The sequence below is a fragment of the Cyanistes caeruleus genome, chromosome 12, assembly GCF_971803275.1.
Source record: "Cyanistes caeruleus chromosome 12, bCyaCae1.hap1.1, whole genome shotgun sequence".
Lineage (NCBI taxonomy): Eukaryota > Metazoa > Chordata > Aves > Passeriformes > Paridae > Cyanistes > Cyanistes caeruleus.
Window position 1 is genome coordinate 11,665,793 of NC_141712.1, and position 16,238 is coordinate 11,682,030.

The 16,238-nt window shown below is 39.0% G+C and overlaps 1 long non-coding RNA gene across 1 annotated transcript in view; it reads left to right on the plus strand.

The window, feature by feature from the left end:
- The window catches only part of LOC111934591 (uncharacterized), a 129,194-nt gene that overhangs the window by 64,377 nt on the left and 48,579 nt on the right, over window positions 1–16,238 (plus strand). Inside the window, exons 6-9 of the long non-coding RNA XR_015275243.1 lie at window positions 5,795–5,881; window positions 7,078–7,382; window positions 8,912–8,981; window positions 9,565–9,674. This is a non-coding gene — a long non-coding RNA (uncharacterized LOC111934591). The remainder of the gene's footprint in view (window positions 1–5,794; window positions 5,882–7,077; window positions 7,383–8,911; window positions 8,982–9,564; window positions 9,675–16,238) is intronic.

Here is a 16,238-nt window from a genome sequence, read left to right on the forward strand (position 1 = left end):
TTATAGCTCCAGAAACATAAAGGCAACACATGTATTTACACTGTGCACTAGAGCTATGGTCTGTTTTGTTGAACTGAATAAAACCTTTCTATACAGTTACAGAAACATAACTGCAGTAGCAAATGGTGCTCCTTTACCTGTTATTATCTGTGTTACCATGAAGCCTAGGATACCTTATTTAAGTTATTTAATCTTGCTGTGTCCTAGGAGACTGTGAAAAATAGAAAAAAATGCCATAACATTTTTTTCTAGAATGGATAATATGGGAATTAGCTTCCTTCTTCATTCTGATGTAAGGGGAAAAAAACAAAAATAAACCCCAGACTTTCAGTCAAATTCTCTTCTACTGTAAGTATGTGTGGTTCAATTGTTTTCAAGACAGTTTATCCCATTTGTACCAGCAGAAAATGTAGGCCATGCTAGTGACAGCAGGGAGATGAACACCTTGAGTCTCCAGCTAATTTTCAAATGTAATCTACCTGCTAATGTGTGATATGGGAACTAAGTGTCCTTTATATACTCTTAAAGCACTTCAGATGCAAGAGGGATAGAAACTAATCCACCTTCAAAGGTAATTATATTGGGAATTACACTACTTCATGCAGTAAACTGTATTCAGTACCCTGGCCTCTTTTTCCAGCTCTACACCATTGCCCCTGTTTTAGATATGTGTAAGAGTTAATCGTAAGTCAATTAAATCCAATATGTGAAATAGAAAAGAGAATCCTTGCAAAGATGTAAAAGCATCTAAAATATAAGTGGTGATTAAGCTTATTTCCTCTTGTGCTTATTCATACTGGACAAATGATTTACTTTCATCATCTAATATATTTAAACTATCTTGGTTGTAAGGGTCACAGCCACTGTGAGATGGGAGGAAAGACAATACTAATCAAAAGTAAACCACGCCACTTTTTTTCTCTAGTGCCGCTAATCTTAATTGAATCAATCTCGTGGCTTATGTTGACAGTGAAAGATTACTCGAACCTGGGAGGCCAAGCTGGACAGAGCTTCCAGAATAAATAAAAAAAAAAAAAATCTTCTTTAATCATTAATTTGTTCATTCACTCCCATTTGCTTCCATTCTTCAATGTCTTAGAAGATGTACCCCATGCAACCTTCCTCTTTAGCAATCATTTCCAAGTGTTCCTCCCAATAAGCTCATGTGCTTTTGAAGAAACTAATTTGCCTGAGATGAATACAGCAGTGATGCTTTTCTTTTAAGAGAAATGTAGTTGGATTTTATAGAACTGAGCATTTGGTGAAAAAGGATAGCATTTCTAATGAATTGCAACAAAACCAAGTTAATTTTGGAACTGAAATGTGTCTTATTAAAGAATATTAGGTAAATCCTACTTGGCCTAGGATGGAGTTGAGGAGTGGTTTATAACCTATTCATGGATTTACAACAGCCCTAGTCCTAAAGGAAGTAAGGCAGAGAGGCAAAAATCCCTTCAAGTTCATGAAAAAACTTGAGAACTTTGTACAGGAATCCCAAGGATTCCACAAAGCTATAATCATTATGACAATAAACAGTAATATTCTGTCAGATTAACTTTTTCTCCAGAATTTTACTGAATTAGGTACTGCTTGAATCCCACTGTTGCCTGTTACTTTAATTTTATTATTATTTTGTTGCTACTGAACAAGAACAATTCATGCATACTTGTGTCTCCTTCCTCAGTTTCCCAGAACTATATAATGCATTATAGTTTCATCAATGTTGGAAAGTTACTTAAATAAATCTGTTAATTCATAAGATCGAGGAAGGCACTTAGTGGATGAGCTAGGATTTCTGATCAGGCCTTCATATCTGAAAATGCTTGTCTGCAGAGTTATGAATGTGAAAATCTTAAAAACCTAAGAACTTGAAATGAAGTCTGGAAGGATAGAAGCATCCTTGTAGAAAGAGGACCTTAAAGGCTACATTGAAGTCTCTCTAGAGATAAGGCTAGATTAAATCTATTCCTTCTAACAAATAGTTTTAATTAAATAATATTGGTAGGTGTGAAGCTAAGGTTTTGATGAACAACACTGTTCATATTTTGTGTAATCCATTATGAGCCCATATAATTTAAAACATTGCTATATTGTGTATTAATAAGACTCTTATGCAATTAGATGATATTTGAGGATGAAAAGCAGGTTTACTGGTGAGATGCAATAAAATCTCTAACATAGCAGCAAAATCCTACTAGAGATGTAATGGTTTGTGCTAAGTATATATTGTCTACACAAAATTTAAATATAGAAGTGTGTAAATAACATAGACTTATTTTCCCAATACATTTATTCTGTTATAAAGTAACTCCATTTTATTATTCCATTGGGTTTGGGTATGTGCAGACAGAATTTGTTCCTTAAGAGACATAGATGTTTAGGTCATTTCTCAGGGATTGATTACACTTTATAACTTGAACTTCTTCCCAAAGCAAGGAAGTCACTTTTAACTTCTTATTCTGGCATTGAAAAAAAACCAGATCAAATATATTTCTCAAAAAATGAAAAATCCTTTATGTTTTAGTAGCCCAAGTCAATGTCACTTACAAAGTTACCCAAAAAATTAAACAGGAAACCACAAACCTTTCAAATGACTAATAATTTCATCCATATTTAAAATCAAGAGAGTGTATTTGGTACAATTCCTGCCTCAAGCCAACCCTCTTTAAAAGTGCCATCTTGTTTTATTTTGATGTATATCTTTATAGCAGAATAATTAGCATTTTACAAATCAGTGATGGTGAAGTTGTTCACATTATTGTGAGGGCAATAAATCCACATGCACATAGTTTTGTATTATAGAGATCATTTAAGTGAGTGTAATTTTAACATTTTGATGACAGTTTTAGGATCCTACCAAGCAGTGATAAAGCTAGCAGTTATACTATGTGATAATTCTGCCTTTCATTATGATGCAGTTTCTCCATACTAAATCAGGCCAAGATGCAAGCTATTACCCCTGGGCAAAATCCATTCATTATGCATGTATGTTATTCCTAAAATTATTGATAACATTTTTCATAATAGTTATTTTTCATTAATTAACTTTTGCAGCTATATTAGTATTTACGATATGTTTATTAGTCTTGAGTTTTCCTTGAACAGTAAATACAATCTCAGAGCCTCTTGTAGTTTCTTAAAGTTGAAAGCTCTCATCAGCTGTGATGCTGTAAGGCCACAGCACAGTTGTGGAGCACTGAATTAAGCTGTGTTTAAGGAAAGCATTGGAAAGAGGGTAATTAATGTCCTGTGTACCACTGCTGTTGAGGACATGGCCCAGAAACTTTTGTTTGCCATAAGGAAAGTAAAAAATGAAGCTGCTGAAGCTGATTATGTTTCATGAGTGTAAACCTGGTACGAGGTTTGTCATCTTCCCTTATGCAAAGTGTGCAGGTGTTGGCTGATCAGAGGAGTCAGTGGCTGGAGCCCTCATCAGCCAGGCACAAACTGGGCTTTGCTGCCAGAGATGCTCATTTGAAACACAGGAATTTAAGGCCCAGGCTATATTTTTAATGGTGTCTTAGTCAGTTGTGAGGACATAAGGAGAAGAGTGAAAATTCATCAGTAATGTGTTTTCTTACCTGCTCTTTTACTGCCTGACTCCTGAGATCATTGTGGTCTATGAGACTGACTACATTGGAAACCAGCAGTTTCCAGGTGGTTCTCACCACCTTTCTTTTTGGCAGATGTTGCATATAAGATGATGCCACCTGGCCTTGTGATGCCTTGGCTACAAGAGAAGCATCTCAATAGCATAAGAGGCAGCATGGCATAGGAGGAGGTTTCTGCATTAGTGGGTCTGGATGGAGTCCAGGATAAGTCCTGTGTGTTGACAAGGCATTGTTGCTGTGGTGTGTGAAGCCAGGGCTGAGCAGAGGACAGGGAGGTGCATTGCAGCAGCTCGTGGGACTAAGGGAGTTACACATCACCTTTATTCTCCTGGAACCTGTACCCATTCCACCTCCAATTTCTGTATGTCCTACAAAATGCCTTTATCTGGTCCCAGCAGGTCATATTTTGGCCTGGCTTTATCTTCACTTAACTTCAAGGACTTTCTATGACTATAGAGACAGTCTAAGGCAGCCAAGTTCACCGTGGACAGAGCTAGCTGAGAGTGTGCATCTGAGCTCTTTCCTTAGCCTGCTTTCTTTCCTCCTGGTCAGGGATGTGTTTGAAATGAGACAAATATGGAAAAAGAGCTGGCAGGGTGGCATTTCCACTCACAGGCTGAATGACTTTTATACCTCCTTCAGATTCAAGGAAAAGAGTAAATATGAGTGGAAGTGAAAGTCATCCCTTGGCAGGTCCCTGTATTTCCTATCTCACATCTATTTTTAACAAGACACCAAACAGCTGATGTAAGATCAAGCAAAAATAGTCAGTGTTCCCCCAGATAATCAAATAAAACTAAGAAAAGGTCTAGTATTCATTAGACATTTTGCTATCTTCCAACTGTATGAAGTGCTTTCTTTGGGGAATAACTTCAGAGACCTGGATTTTCATGGTTTGCTAACTGTAATAAATAAATCTGAATAAATCCACACTTCAATGCCAAGGACTGAATCAAACCCACTTATTCTTATAGTGAAAATATCCAGGCATTAAAAGGCTTACCATGTTGGGCTGTTCTGTTTAACAGTGAGGTAAAAAAACGGTGCAGATAACTGTAGTGGTAACTAAAAATTACTAGAACTCTAGGTTTTCTTAAGGACATGGTTTGAAGTTGCATGGTCAGACTTTTTCTTCACATGACTAATCCACTCTCCTGTGACCTATCTTTGGTTTGATATTGAATCAGGAACAAGAACTGGAGCTTCAGCTGACCCCAAACATTTAGTTACATTAATCACAGGGCGTTTTTGGACTCTGAGCATACTGAATGAAAGACACTTTCTTTGCAAGACATTGATCAAACAGTCTACAGGTATCGCCACATCGAGGCACATTAATCATCTGGTGCATTATCAGTTCCACCAGGAGAATATGTAAATGTGATTCCTGTCAATGATAAGGGAAAGCAGAATTTATTTTTAAAAGTGGTCCTTCTGGAGCTGTTGATATAATCTTACCTAAGACAATAGGTTGCAAAGATACATTTTAGCAGGGCTGCCAATGAACATAAAGAACAAGCAAATTAAAGCCACCCAAAAAAAAAAGAAAAAAAAGGGGAAAAGATAGTGGTTATACTTCAGTCATTTGTGGGAATTGCTGTAGCACAACATTGTGGAGGAGACTTTTTCTGCTTAATAAAACAGGGAAGTTTTCTGAAAACTCTTATAATTGTTTTGTAACCACAAAAAGCTTAATTTAAAAGCGATGCTATTCTATTCTATTCTATGCTCCAGTGCTCTTGCCCTGGAATACACCTGTGATATACTTGCCTTGTGGCTGAGGATGTGATGCTCATACTGACTGTGAAACTCTGAGGCAATGCCTCACCTTCACAGATGGCTCACCTTCACTCATATTAATGGGGCTGCCTGGCTGAGAGTTGCAATGTGCATCTTGCTGAAAGCGTTTTTGCACAGATCTCCTTATATAATTGATAATTTACTCTGTTTTTTTCGCAAGAAATAAAGGGGCTTTTCTTTTTTATTTCTTTCTTTCTTACTTTTAAACCTATGCCAAGTTAGTACATGCAAATATGCATTCTGACAGTGTTGGGGGTATGAGGACATATTTCAAGAAGTATTTTTTGAAGTCTTATCTGAGGGAATTTAGAGACCTAGAGCAGGGAAATTAGTAGAGATTGAATACATAAAATTGTAATATAATTTCTACTTCTTGTCTCTAGTGTTCTTTTCTACTTTCCCAACATCTTTGGACTATGAAAGTGGAACAAGGAGTCTTTTGGGAAGACGAGAGGACTTGCCTGTAAAGGGTATGGCTTTTGCTGGCTTTTGGTCCCTGAAGGCTGGAAGAAATGGAAGAAATGCAGTGCAGTCTGTGTGCAAAGGCTGAGGACAGAGTTTGCTTTGGGCCTAATCTTGGCTCTCTCCAAGTCAGGAGGAAGTTCTGCAGCAATGCAGGATCACAAAAGATTTTAGGAATTGTTAAACAGTTAGAAGGGAAAATGGGCTAAATTCTGAAGGTTTGGGGGAATAGGGTTAAAAAGTATTTTTGAGGGATTAGGGTTATAAAGCCATGTAATTAATGCTGCTTCATCTTGTAACTGAGATAAGATCCATGGGGTTTGGGGTTTCCCTCCTTACAGTACAACATTTGGCTTTCTCTAATGGTCAGCATTATGGTTCTCATTTAAATGTGGAAGAATTAGGAAAACTTGAATGTAATTGCAGTATGGCTGTATAAACACAGACATGATTAACTGCATATGAACAATGCTGCCTGGGAAGCTAGCAGAGAAAACAAACTACAGTTTCTGCACATGCAAAAAACCTCTTTGACTGTCCTTCCTTTTGTATGTTTAATACTGTCTGTCATCATATTGCAACCATGTGTCCTTCATAATTATATTTACATGTAGTTTTTTTCCAAGGTTAGAGGATTATGTCTGTACATTTCAATAATTATTTATACACTGTGTGGTGTTTTATGGATTCCCTCTATCACATCTCTGCACTGTTGAGCAAAATAATAACGGAGTTATTAAATGAAAGTTCTTGTTGAAATGCAGGATTTTTGTAGATGTGTACCCAGCTCCCTCTGACCAACATAGAGAAGATGCCACTATATCCTTGGGACACTCAGTATGTAGCTGCACCTGCAAGGATAATGCTGTCAATGGCAATTTAACATGAAGCTTTTAAAGTTTTAGGTTTATTTTTTAAAGACAAGAAAACAGATACAATATTCCTGGTTTGCATTGTGCCTTGTATTTCTCAAAGATCTTTCAGGAAAAGACAGGCTCCTCTTATTCTTCCTGTATCCTCTTCTGCTCCTCTAGAGCATAGAGCTGGAAGCTAGTTAGATGTTATTAATGCAGGAATTAATTCAACATACCATGGACACAATTAAAACAGTAAAAGAAACTCATGACTCGCTTAGGGAAGGGAATAAACTATCTGGTCTAAATTGGTGTATAATATGTGCCATGTATCTCAAACTGGGTCACAGAAAGCTTTAGGAATCTGCAGGCTCACTGTTGTGGGTGAACATGTGCCAGTTGAAGTCTTCAGGGAAACCAGGAAGAAGAAAAACTCTTTAAAGTGACCAGGAAATCACAAGTGTTCCTGAACAAGAGTGAAAACTTACAACGCCAGTAAAGAGGTGGCAGACTTCCATCCACAGAGCTCAGGACTTCAAGGCTGTCTGGAGAGGCAGGTGCCCAGGAGGAGCCCAGAAGCTGCTGACACTCCCAGGGTGGCAAAAGACCCTCATTGGCAGAGAGAGCAAAACCAACCCAGCACCTTTCATTGCTAGTGAGAGCTGGAAATGACAAGTCTGCAGACTTTTGCACATATTTCACTCTTCTCTCTAAGAATTTCTCTCATATTTCCCTTTCTCTCTAAGTTTTACACTTCTCCCTTCTCCCCCATCTTTCTTTAAATATTTCTTTCTCTCTCTTCAACCCTTCTTTCTCAGTTCTCGGCTGTATTACCACACTGGAGTATTTAAGAGAGTCTCTAATGAAACAGGACTTGTGTTGCCAGCAGTCATTTTTCTAAGGTGTAATCAACTAACTGATAAAAATAGCTGATTATAGCAGCAAGTTCACGCCAAAGCAGTAAAGAGAGGCTTAGCATTTCCATTACAAGACTCATTATTGAGAAGTTTATGGCTCAGTTATTAAAAAGAAGGTGTCATGAAATTTGGCATTTGTAATTACAGCAGAGAGAAGTTTTTCTGAGTTGACTATTTTAAAATCTGGTTTGTTTTATTGATTTCTATTTCACTGTCATGGTTTATGGGCATAGAAACAATAAATAATGAGAAAAAATATGTGCCCACACTAGTGCTAGTGGTAAATGATAGATGTGGATAAATAGTTTGTAGCAGAGGAATGAAAATTGCTGCTCAGGTCTTGAAGAGGTGTCATTAAGCCAGCTCTGAACCATGACACAGCAGACAAGCAGAAAGCCAGTACCACAAAACATGTCCTGGTTGGTTTAGATGTTCTGGCCCCAGATGGACTGGGTGCTGCAGAGTCTGAGGTCTAGGGCTAACACTGGCCTTGGACACCCACAGAGGCTTCAGGAATTCCTGTAGAGGGTGATGAGACAACTTCACTCCTGAGACCACTTCTTCTGTTTGCTTTTTCCTTTGGGAAGGGCGAACTCATGGCTGATGCCTTGTCAATAATACTCACTGTATTATGAGAGGTTCACGCTGTGGCCTGACCCAGAGGAAACTTTCAGAAGAGGAAGAAGTTGTCTGGCTTTCTGCTTCAGCCTGACCTGGTCTTTGTGGCCACTGTATTCTGGTCTCTGCATTTTCCTTAGAATAAATTTTGTCTTCACTAGAGGTAAATTCAGTTTATTTCACACTAGGATCTTCCCTTTTAAAGCAGATTTATTTCCAGGCTGCTGGAAATCTCATTTGGGCATAACAGAGTGTAGTATCTGGGATGTGTTCAAGGTTCAGAGAACACAAAAAAAAAATCAGTAGATTAAATATATATTGTTAGAAAAATAATTATATTAATGTAGCTTTGAAGGACAGTAAAAATAATAAGATGAAATGCAGAAGGCATTTTTTATCATATATCAATATAAAATTTAAACAACTTTATCAGCTTTTGGAAATTATTTTTAGTGAAGAAGCTGGGTTTGTATTAACAGTCCCTTCCTTTGGGGTCATTGCAATGGAACTATGTTTAATGTTGCCAAAATGTTTTGTTTTTCCTCCCCATTTTCCTTTCCCTTTGAATGAAAGTTCCAGTGAAAGGTGTTCAACTTTGAGAATATGAGCAGACTTGTTTATTGCAACAGAACTGCTTTTATGCTTACAGATAAGAAAGTGGAGAAAATCATGCAAGGATTGCCTTCTTTTTAATATGTCGAAAAGCCCCCAAATAAGAGGTAAGCTGTTTGAAATTTTGGTGATGTCAATATCTTCTCGGGTCTGGGTATGTTCCTTTGGTTTTAACAATTGCAGATAGGCTTATATTGGAGCTATTTCCAGGGGATTTAAATGTGTTTTTTTTCTCATTTATGCTTCATTCAGTCCTGGCAGTATTTTAGGTGTTCTTTTGACATTTCTAAATGGACGTTGTCTTATCGCAATGTATTTATTTCTCTGCATTTGTTTCATTAGAATGTTGCCTTATTTTCGTAATTTTTAAATTTTCTTTACCATTCTGCTGTGTTTTACTTTTTTTTTCTGGGAAAGGTGGCTTTTAAAAAACAGATAAGTATTCAAAAACCTCCATTTACCATACCTGAATTGCTCTGGTTCAGGATGAGAAAATACTAGAGAAATGTTCTTTACTTGAAATTTTCAAAGATGTACCAAAGGCAGCCACCGAGAAATATTAAAATGGGAGGGCTGAGGTATTTATGTGGAGCACTGTGGTGGCTTTCTCCATCAGGATCATCCTAATAGACAATGTTTATAAATGGATTATGAGCTTCAATCGTTTTATTAGGATTTTTATTTCTGCAGGTAAAAGCATCGTAGGTGACCCACACTTGCTGCAATTGCTGAGCAAGTCTGATCCCCAGATACCTGAGGAGAGTGTCACAGTGTGTTTGGTAACTGTGCAATTTGGGAATGTGAGTGCACCTTCAATTTTAAGTTGTCTTTTCTTTTAAATAGTGAAATACTTCTAGGATTAGGGCCATACACAGGAAATTCTGACCCTGATTTTCTAATGCTCCTTTGTTGGCTGTTGCAGACCTGAGTTCTTCACTGCTTCTCTGTCTGGCCACTCTGATGGAAGGGGTAATGCCTGCAGACATGAAGTGAGAACAGATTGCTGATGAGCTGCCTTGTGCTCTTTAGATTTTAGTTTTCTGTGGATTTTACTTGCCTGGACTGCCTACAGTTGTTTGTGCGCAGACAGGGTGGTTATGTGCAAATTCCCCGTTAGACTTCTACCAGAAAACCCTTTAGGAGGACAGAGAAGATGTTCCTCAGGTTTACTGGTCTGAAAACGAATGGTTTGTGTGTGAGTCTGTGGCACAGTGGCTGTCCATGGATCACCCACTCCCTGCTGCCTTGGGGCACGGTCTGACAAATCGTGTGTTCTTACTGTGCCACCACGTTAAACCCTCGCGTTGTTCCTTGGGCTGCAGTCTGGAGACAGAAGTCAGAAGACATTTCATTGGTTGAATATATGTGGAATGAAAACTATTGCCATTTGAGAGCAGCATCTCACAGGGGGAAGGGAAGGAGGGAGGGCACAGGAGGAGTGTGTTGATTGGGACTGACATGCGCCTTAATATCTGATGTGGCTTTCACACTTGGAAATATTCAGGACTCCATATGTTCCAAAAACCCCACTGAACAGTGCATATAACATTGCCTTTATCATTCTTTAATCTCAGTTTAATTGCTGTGGTCAAATTACCCCACACTTAATAACCCACAGCTTGGTATATTATTTAATATGGTTGACACATACTTTGTTTTAAATGTCAGTGCTGGTAAAGCCCTGGAGTTGGCAATGCTGTGCATGATAGATGGCAGAGGAGACGGATCATCTGTTCTTTGTCTGAGCTGTTGGTATGTTGGCTGCAACTTTTTCAACTGTGACACTAGACTCATGCCAAACCCAAAGCTACTGAATGGGTAACATTATCCCTTGTATCTGATGTTTTGTAGCTGATCATTCTCAATTTCTCTGTTTTTTTTTACAGGAATGTGTAATATTATATCACCCAAGTCGAGGTGGTGAACTAGTGTTGTTTCAAATGGGTTGATTTAATTATTTCAGCACCCAGTGGCACCTTTGTTATTAAAGGATTTTCACAAAGCAGTACATAGTCTAATTACAAATTTACACAAGAGACCATAACAGCATCTGCTGGGTAAATAATATACATTTGTAAAATGGTCTAGCTACTAATTTACACAGCAGACCACTGAGATGCTGAAAAGCTGTGGCATTCTGTCATGTCAGCTCTCAAACGTCCAGCATTCCTGCTTTTCCTTACAACTGTTAACAGAACAGAGAAAATCAAGTAACTAAAACTCTTCTGAAAAAAAAACAGGGCTGTTTGGCATTGGTGAATTTAGCTGCAGTTTCAGAGTTTTTTTTCTTGTCCCCAGCTGGTAGCAGAGCATGGGAGGTGCTATCATACATATTTTGGGGCCCACATCTATATCAGCACAAGCATGCAGGTTAAGAAGGAGGTGCACATTTTCATTCTGGATTGCTGGCTCTGCTCTCTGGGTGCAAACCTGACCTCAAACCCCAGGAGATTGATGTCTCCAGAGACTTTCTCCCTGCACGGGAGAGCCCAGGGAGGGAAATACATGCCACTGTAACTCTTGTGTCACGTCCCTACAACAATGTTCAGACTTCAGCCAGGACATGCTTATCTGAAAAATCTTTGCCTGCAATCTTGGTTCCTTGCAGCTATAAAAGTTTGGTGCCAGTTGCAGCAAGTCAGGGGCTGCACTGACTTGTTCTGGGGAGGCTGGCCGCTCTGAGATCTGCAGATGCAAGTGCAGTTTACTCATTGAGAACGCTTTGGCCTTTTTTTTGGCAACTGGGTGTTGATATAGAGGCACAAATTACCCACTTCTGAGAGCAGCTATGATAGATTCATGCAGCTCCTGAGTAACAAGACGATGACAGCTGGGGAGTAAATCGCTGGTGTAAGGTAAAATTTTTGCCAGATCAGTGAGACTGACATTCCTAGTCTGGAACCCATTAGTGATTAGTGAGAATAAGATTTAAGATTTATCAGTCTCTCAGCTAAATGCAGCTTTGCAAACTGGAAAGCAGAGCTTTACCTATAGCTTAGTGCTAAGAAGAGAAGAGCTCAATGTTAGGAAATGCCTTAAGTATCTTAACTGTCCATGGATATGAAGTTGTCTACCAAAAAAACCCAAACCAAACTGAAAACATCTAAGGAGAAAGAAATCTAAAGCAGCATCCACTGTGGGATCCTATCTTTTTGTGTGTTTCTGGAAGGAGAACATAATGGTTTCATTGCCATCTGTGCAGCAGGATGCCCATCAACTTGAACTCTTATCTTTTGCAGGCAGAAAACTGGAAAAGCTCTCCCATAGCAAATCCCTCTTTATTTCCTCACAGCTGTCTCACCTATGTAAGCTGCAGAGCCTTTTCCAGCAATGCTGAGAAAAGATTTATGTCTGTACTACAGGAGAAAGTCTCCTTCCCTGTTTAAGCCTGAATTCTATATCAACAGGCTGCATCTGTGGAAGGGAATTCAGACTGGTTTTCCCAAGTGCTCTATTTTCCATTTAAACATCATGCTTAGGAAATGATCACAACAAAGGTTGTGTTTCACATTAAAAACACATCCGTGCAGCACTGTTTATTCAGAAAAAGAAAACCAATATAGTTATTTTTCTTGATTCCTTGAGTATGGTTTGGGACAATGACAAGAGAAAAGAATGGGAAAAGTTAGAATTAGAGACAGCTTCCTCAAGAGGAGTGATGATTCTCATCAGTTGTGCCTCTTGCTCCTCCATCTGTGGTTTAATTACTATCAAAATTATACAAGAGTGGTATTGGAGAAGAAAATCACCATTGCCCTAAAACAAAAGGACCCCATTGAAATTACACATGAGACTGTCAACCTGTTGGACCTAAATACCTGATTTGTTTACATGTAAGATCCTTTTAGCAGTTACATATTTTTGGCCTTGGCTTGTATTGTTTGCTGAATGAGCATCAATCTGTAAAGGATCCAGTTTTCACATTGACCAGGCAGAAAATACCCTCTGATAAAAGAGAAATATTTGTTGATTATGCATATTGTCTCTTTTACCTCACATTGCCTTCATATCAAAGGCAACATGGCAGTTTGTTGAAAGAAAGGAAATATAATTTTGCTTTGTTACAGGAAGAAAAGGATCTTTACAAAGCTTTTGGCTCTTGTTCAAGTATATCACACCATTTGTGATGGCTTTATAAACTAAGCATGGTTTAAGACAGTCGAGGATGAGTCAGACTGAAAGAAAACATACAATTAATACTTCACTGTAAACTTGGGATTAAGATTATCCATGAAAATCAGAACTATTACAAGGCTGTGCATTGTGAATGGGGGAGTAAGTGGGAAGTTAAGGAAGAGAAAAACTGTGTTTAAGATGAAAGCTGCTTTCATTGAAAACTGGATCATAGCAAAAATGTAACAGGAGAAGTGAAATATAATTAGGAACGTGACATTAGCAGTGGATTTGCAGAATGTTGCCCAACAGGTGGGTGGAGTTTCTTTGACTTCATTTCAGCTGGAGTATTGAAACACACAGATGCAGCCTTTAAAATTAATCTAGACTGTGAGAAAAAAGGTAACAAGAATGTTCAAATACATGAGCTTGCACCACCAGCATGTGTCCTTGCTCTTTCTCTTCTAGCTGTAATAATCACCTCCCAGTTAAGATGGTTCTTCTCTTCCTCTGTCATTCCTTGTTTCTGCAGTTCTGCACTGGAAAGCAGAGGGGATATTGGATTTCCTTTCATCACAATGACAAGTCAGGGAAACATCTGTTTTAAACAAAATGTGCAAAAGGTTTGAAAAACAATTAAGGTGGGTTTTTTGGCATTTTTTGTTTATGTCTGTTAAGCACTGGTTTTTATTAAAATAAAATTTATGAGTATAATATGAAGAGAAGACATTTAAAAGATTGAATTTAGAGTATTCAGAGAGGAAATCTGTGAAAGGCAAAATGTCCACCAGAATGGACAACATGAGTCGCTTTCTGGACTCCAGGATGGAAGCATCAATACAGAAACATTTGTTTCAGTTTATGATTTTTTTTTGCAATCCAGCTAAAAATATCAGCACCACCTGTGATACTAGAATCAGATTTATTATCAGCCTCTCAGGAATTGCAAAACAGCCTAACTCCACCCGACTGTTAATAAATCAGGTGCTGAAAGCACTTCAAATGAGAACTTTGCTGAAGAGACAAGTAACTCACAAGGATCAAAGGCTCAAGTCAGTTAAATTGGCCATTTGCCCTTTTGGCATAATCAGAATGTATTTTCAAAAAAGAAGAAAAGAGAAAAATAAATGACACGATGCTTTTATTGACAAATATTAAAGTGGGAATGGGCATCTGTAAATCAGTCACTCTGATTCTGCAAAACTGAGTTTTCCACCAGTGCTGAATTAATAAAGCTTATGAATTTGATCCAAAGCCCACTGAAGACAACGAAAAAAATGCTTCTTTTGATTTCAGTGGTTTGGATCTGACTGTTGGAAGCTCCCTGATTTGGACAATAAACATCCACCCTCCCATGAAGCTGACTTGTCTCTTCACTGTGCTCCCCTGACATCACACACATGCAGAAAATCAACTGACATCCAGGCTTCCAATGAAAGAAATTGCCTGAAAAACATTGCAATATCCAGCTTCCTGGATTAATTAATAAAATTACTTGCTCTTCAGCATAGATTACATGCTGGGCATTTGAGCTGGTGTGCTCTGGGGAAGGGGTGGAAAAAAAGGTCAGTGGAGATGTAGAGAAGAGAGAGGAGCACACAGGTAAAGAAATACCATGAATATTGATTCATGATGACAGGAATACATTTTTAAACACTGCGTAGCTCTGATTTACATGAACAATATTTGCCTAATTGAGAATCACAGAATATTCTGAGTTGGAAAGGACCCACAAAGATCATCAAGTCCAACTCTTGAATGAATGGCCCATACACAGATCAAACCTGCAATCTTGGCATTATTAGTGCCCTGTTCCAACCGAGTTCATCTCAGGGTCTTAAACTGAAGCTGTCAGCAACGTCAACACTGGCAGCTTTACAGAATTCTATCTCTAACTTCTTTTTGCCCTTGCACTGGGTATTGGCTGCAGGGATTTTATTTTTCAGTTTCAACTAGTCTCCACTTTTGTTTGAGTTTCCTCTTTCCTGGGTCCTCTTCCTGGTGGTCTGCTGTAGAAGACAGGTCATTGTGATGAACTGTGTGTTTTTTCTTTTTCTGATGAAAAAGATGACCATTCAAGTCATAAAGAGAATTTCTGGATGATTGTGTTGCTGTGTAACAGTCTGGATGTGGTCTGTATGTCAGGAGGGGATGGGCTTCACGGGTGCCTGCATTATGCTTGGCAGAAGATGGACTGACCTTGTGGGCAGCAGGAGGAACCACAGGACAAGCACAGGCAGGGCCAAGGCACTTCTCCCACACTTGGTAGTGAAGCAAATGTGAGTCACAAACTCACATTTGGATGGGTGGAAATGGTGTTCTGCAAGCACTTAATGTAGAATCCCATGCTTTCAGGCTCCCAGTGATAATGCTGAGGGATAAAGGCTCTCTTCTTCTTGGATACCCAGGTGCAGTGCTGCTGATGTGAGCAGTTAGTCTGGGTTATAGGCAGTGCAGGAGGGAAACCAGTGCTGTTCCTGTGGCAGTGATGTACACCTGAAAACAGTGCAGAATGGTGACTCACAGGTCAGCATGTGGTGCTCTGGAGTTTACTGTTTGCACGTGTGGTTGGTTCTGTGTAAGAAACTGAAGAGCAACCTGGTTTATAATGGGTTGAGAGTGTGAGGAAATCTGTGGAGTGGCTGAGAGCTGTGCATTTTCAACTGGGCAAACATCAGACAAGTAAAGAGCATGTTTGCTGTCCCTCTTTGCTTTGCTTTTGCAGGATGTCTGACGTTAGGACATTCCCACAGTGACAGATCCATTCAAGCCCAGCTCTGTGCTCTGACAAGAGCCATTTCAAGCTTTGGAGAGATGTGTCCAAGCTCAATTTGGCTCCACCCTGCATCTTTACTAGGAATTCACAGAAGTGCATGTGATGTTTGCTGTGCAAATCTTCACCAGCCAGGCTGTGGTGTGCAAATGCTGCTGATGCAGCCCAAGGACTTGTTTTCAGAGAGCTCATGCAAATTCTGCTTTATTACTGGCAATTGGAAAATTATTTTCTGTCCTGTGCTTTAAAATGAACCTTGAGCAACACGCCTGTTTTATTTAGGGCTTGCTTCTCTGTTCACTGGATTGGTAGAAGTGTTGATGCAGCAGAAAGGTCAATATTTCTCTCTTAGCTCTTCTTTGGACTATTAAAGATATTTGACTATAATAATCCCCGGTGTGGGATGCACCTCTTCTTAATAAATTTTCAAGACAGCTTGGGCTGTCCTTCTGAAAGCCAAGAGAGCTTCCCACAAAGG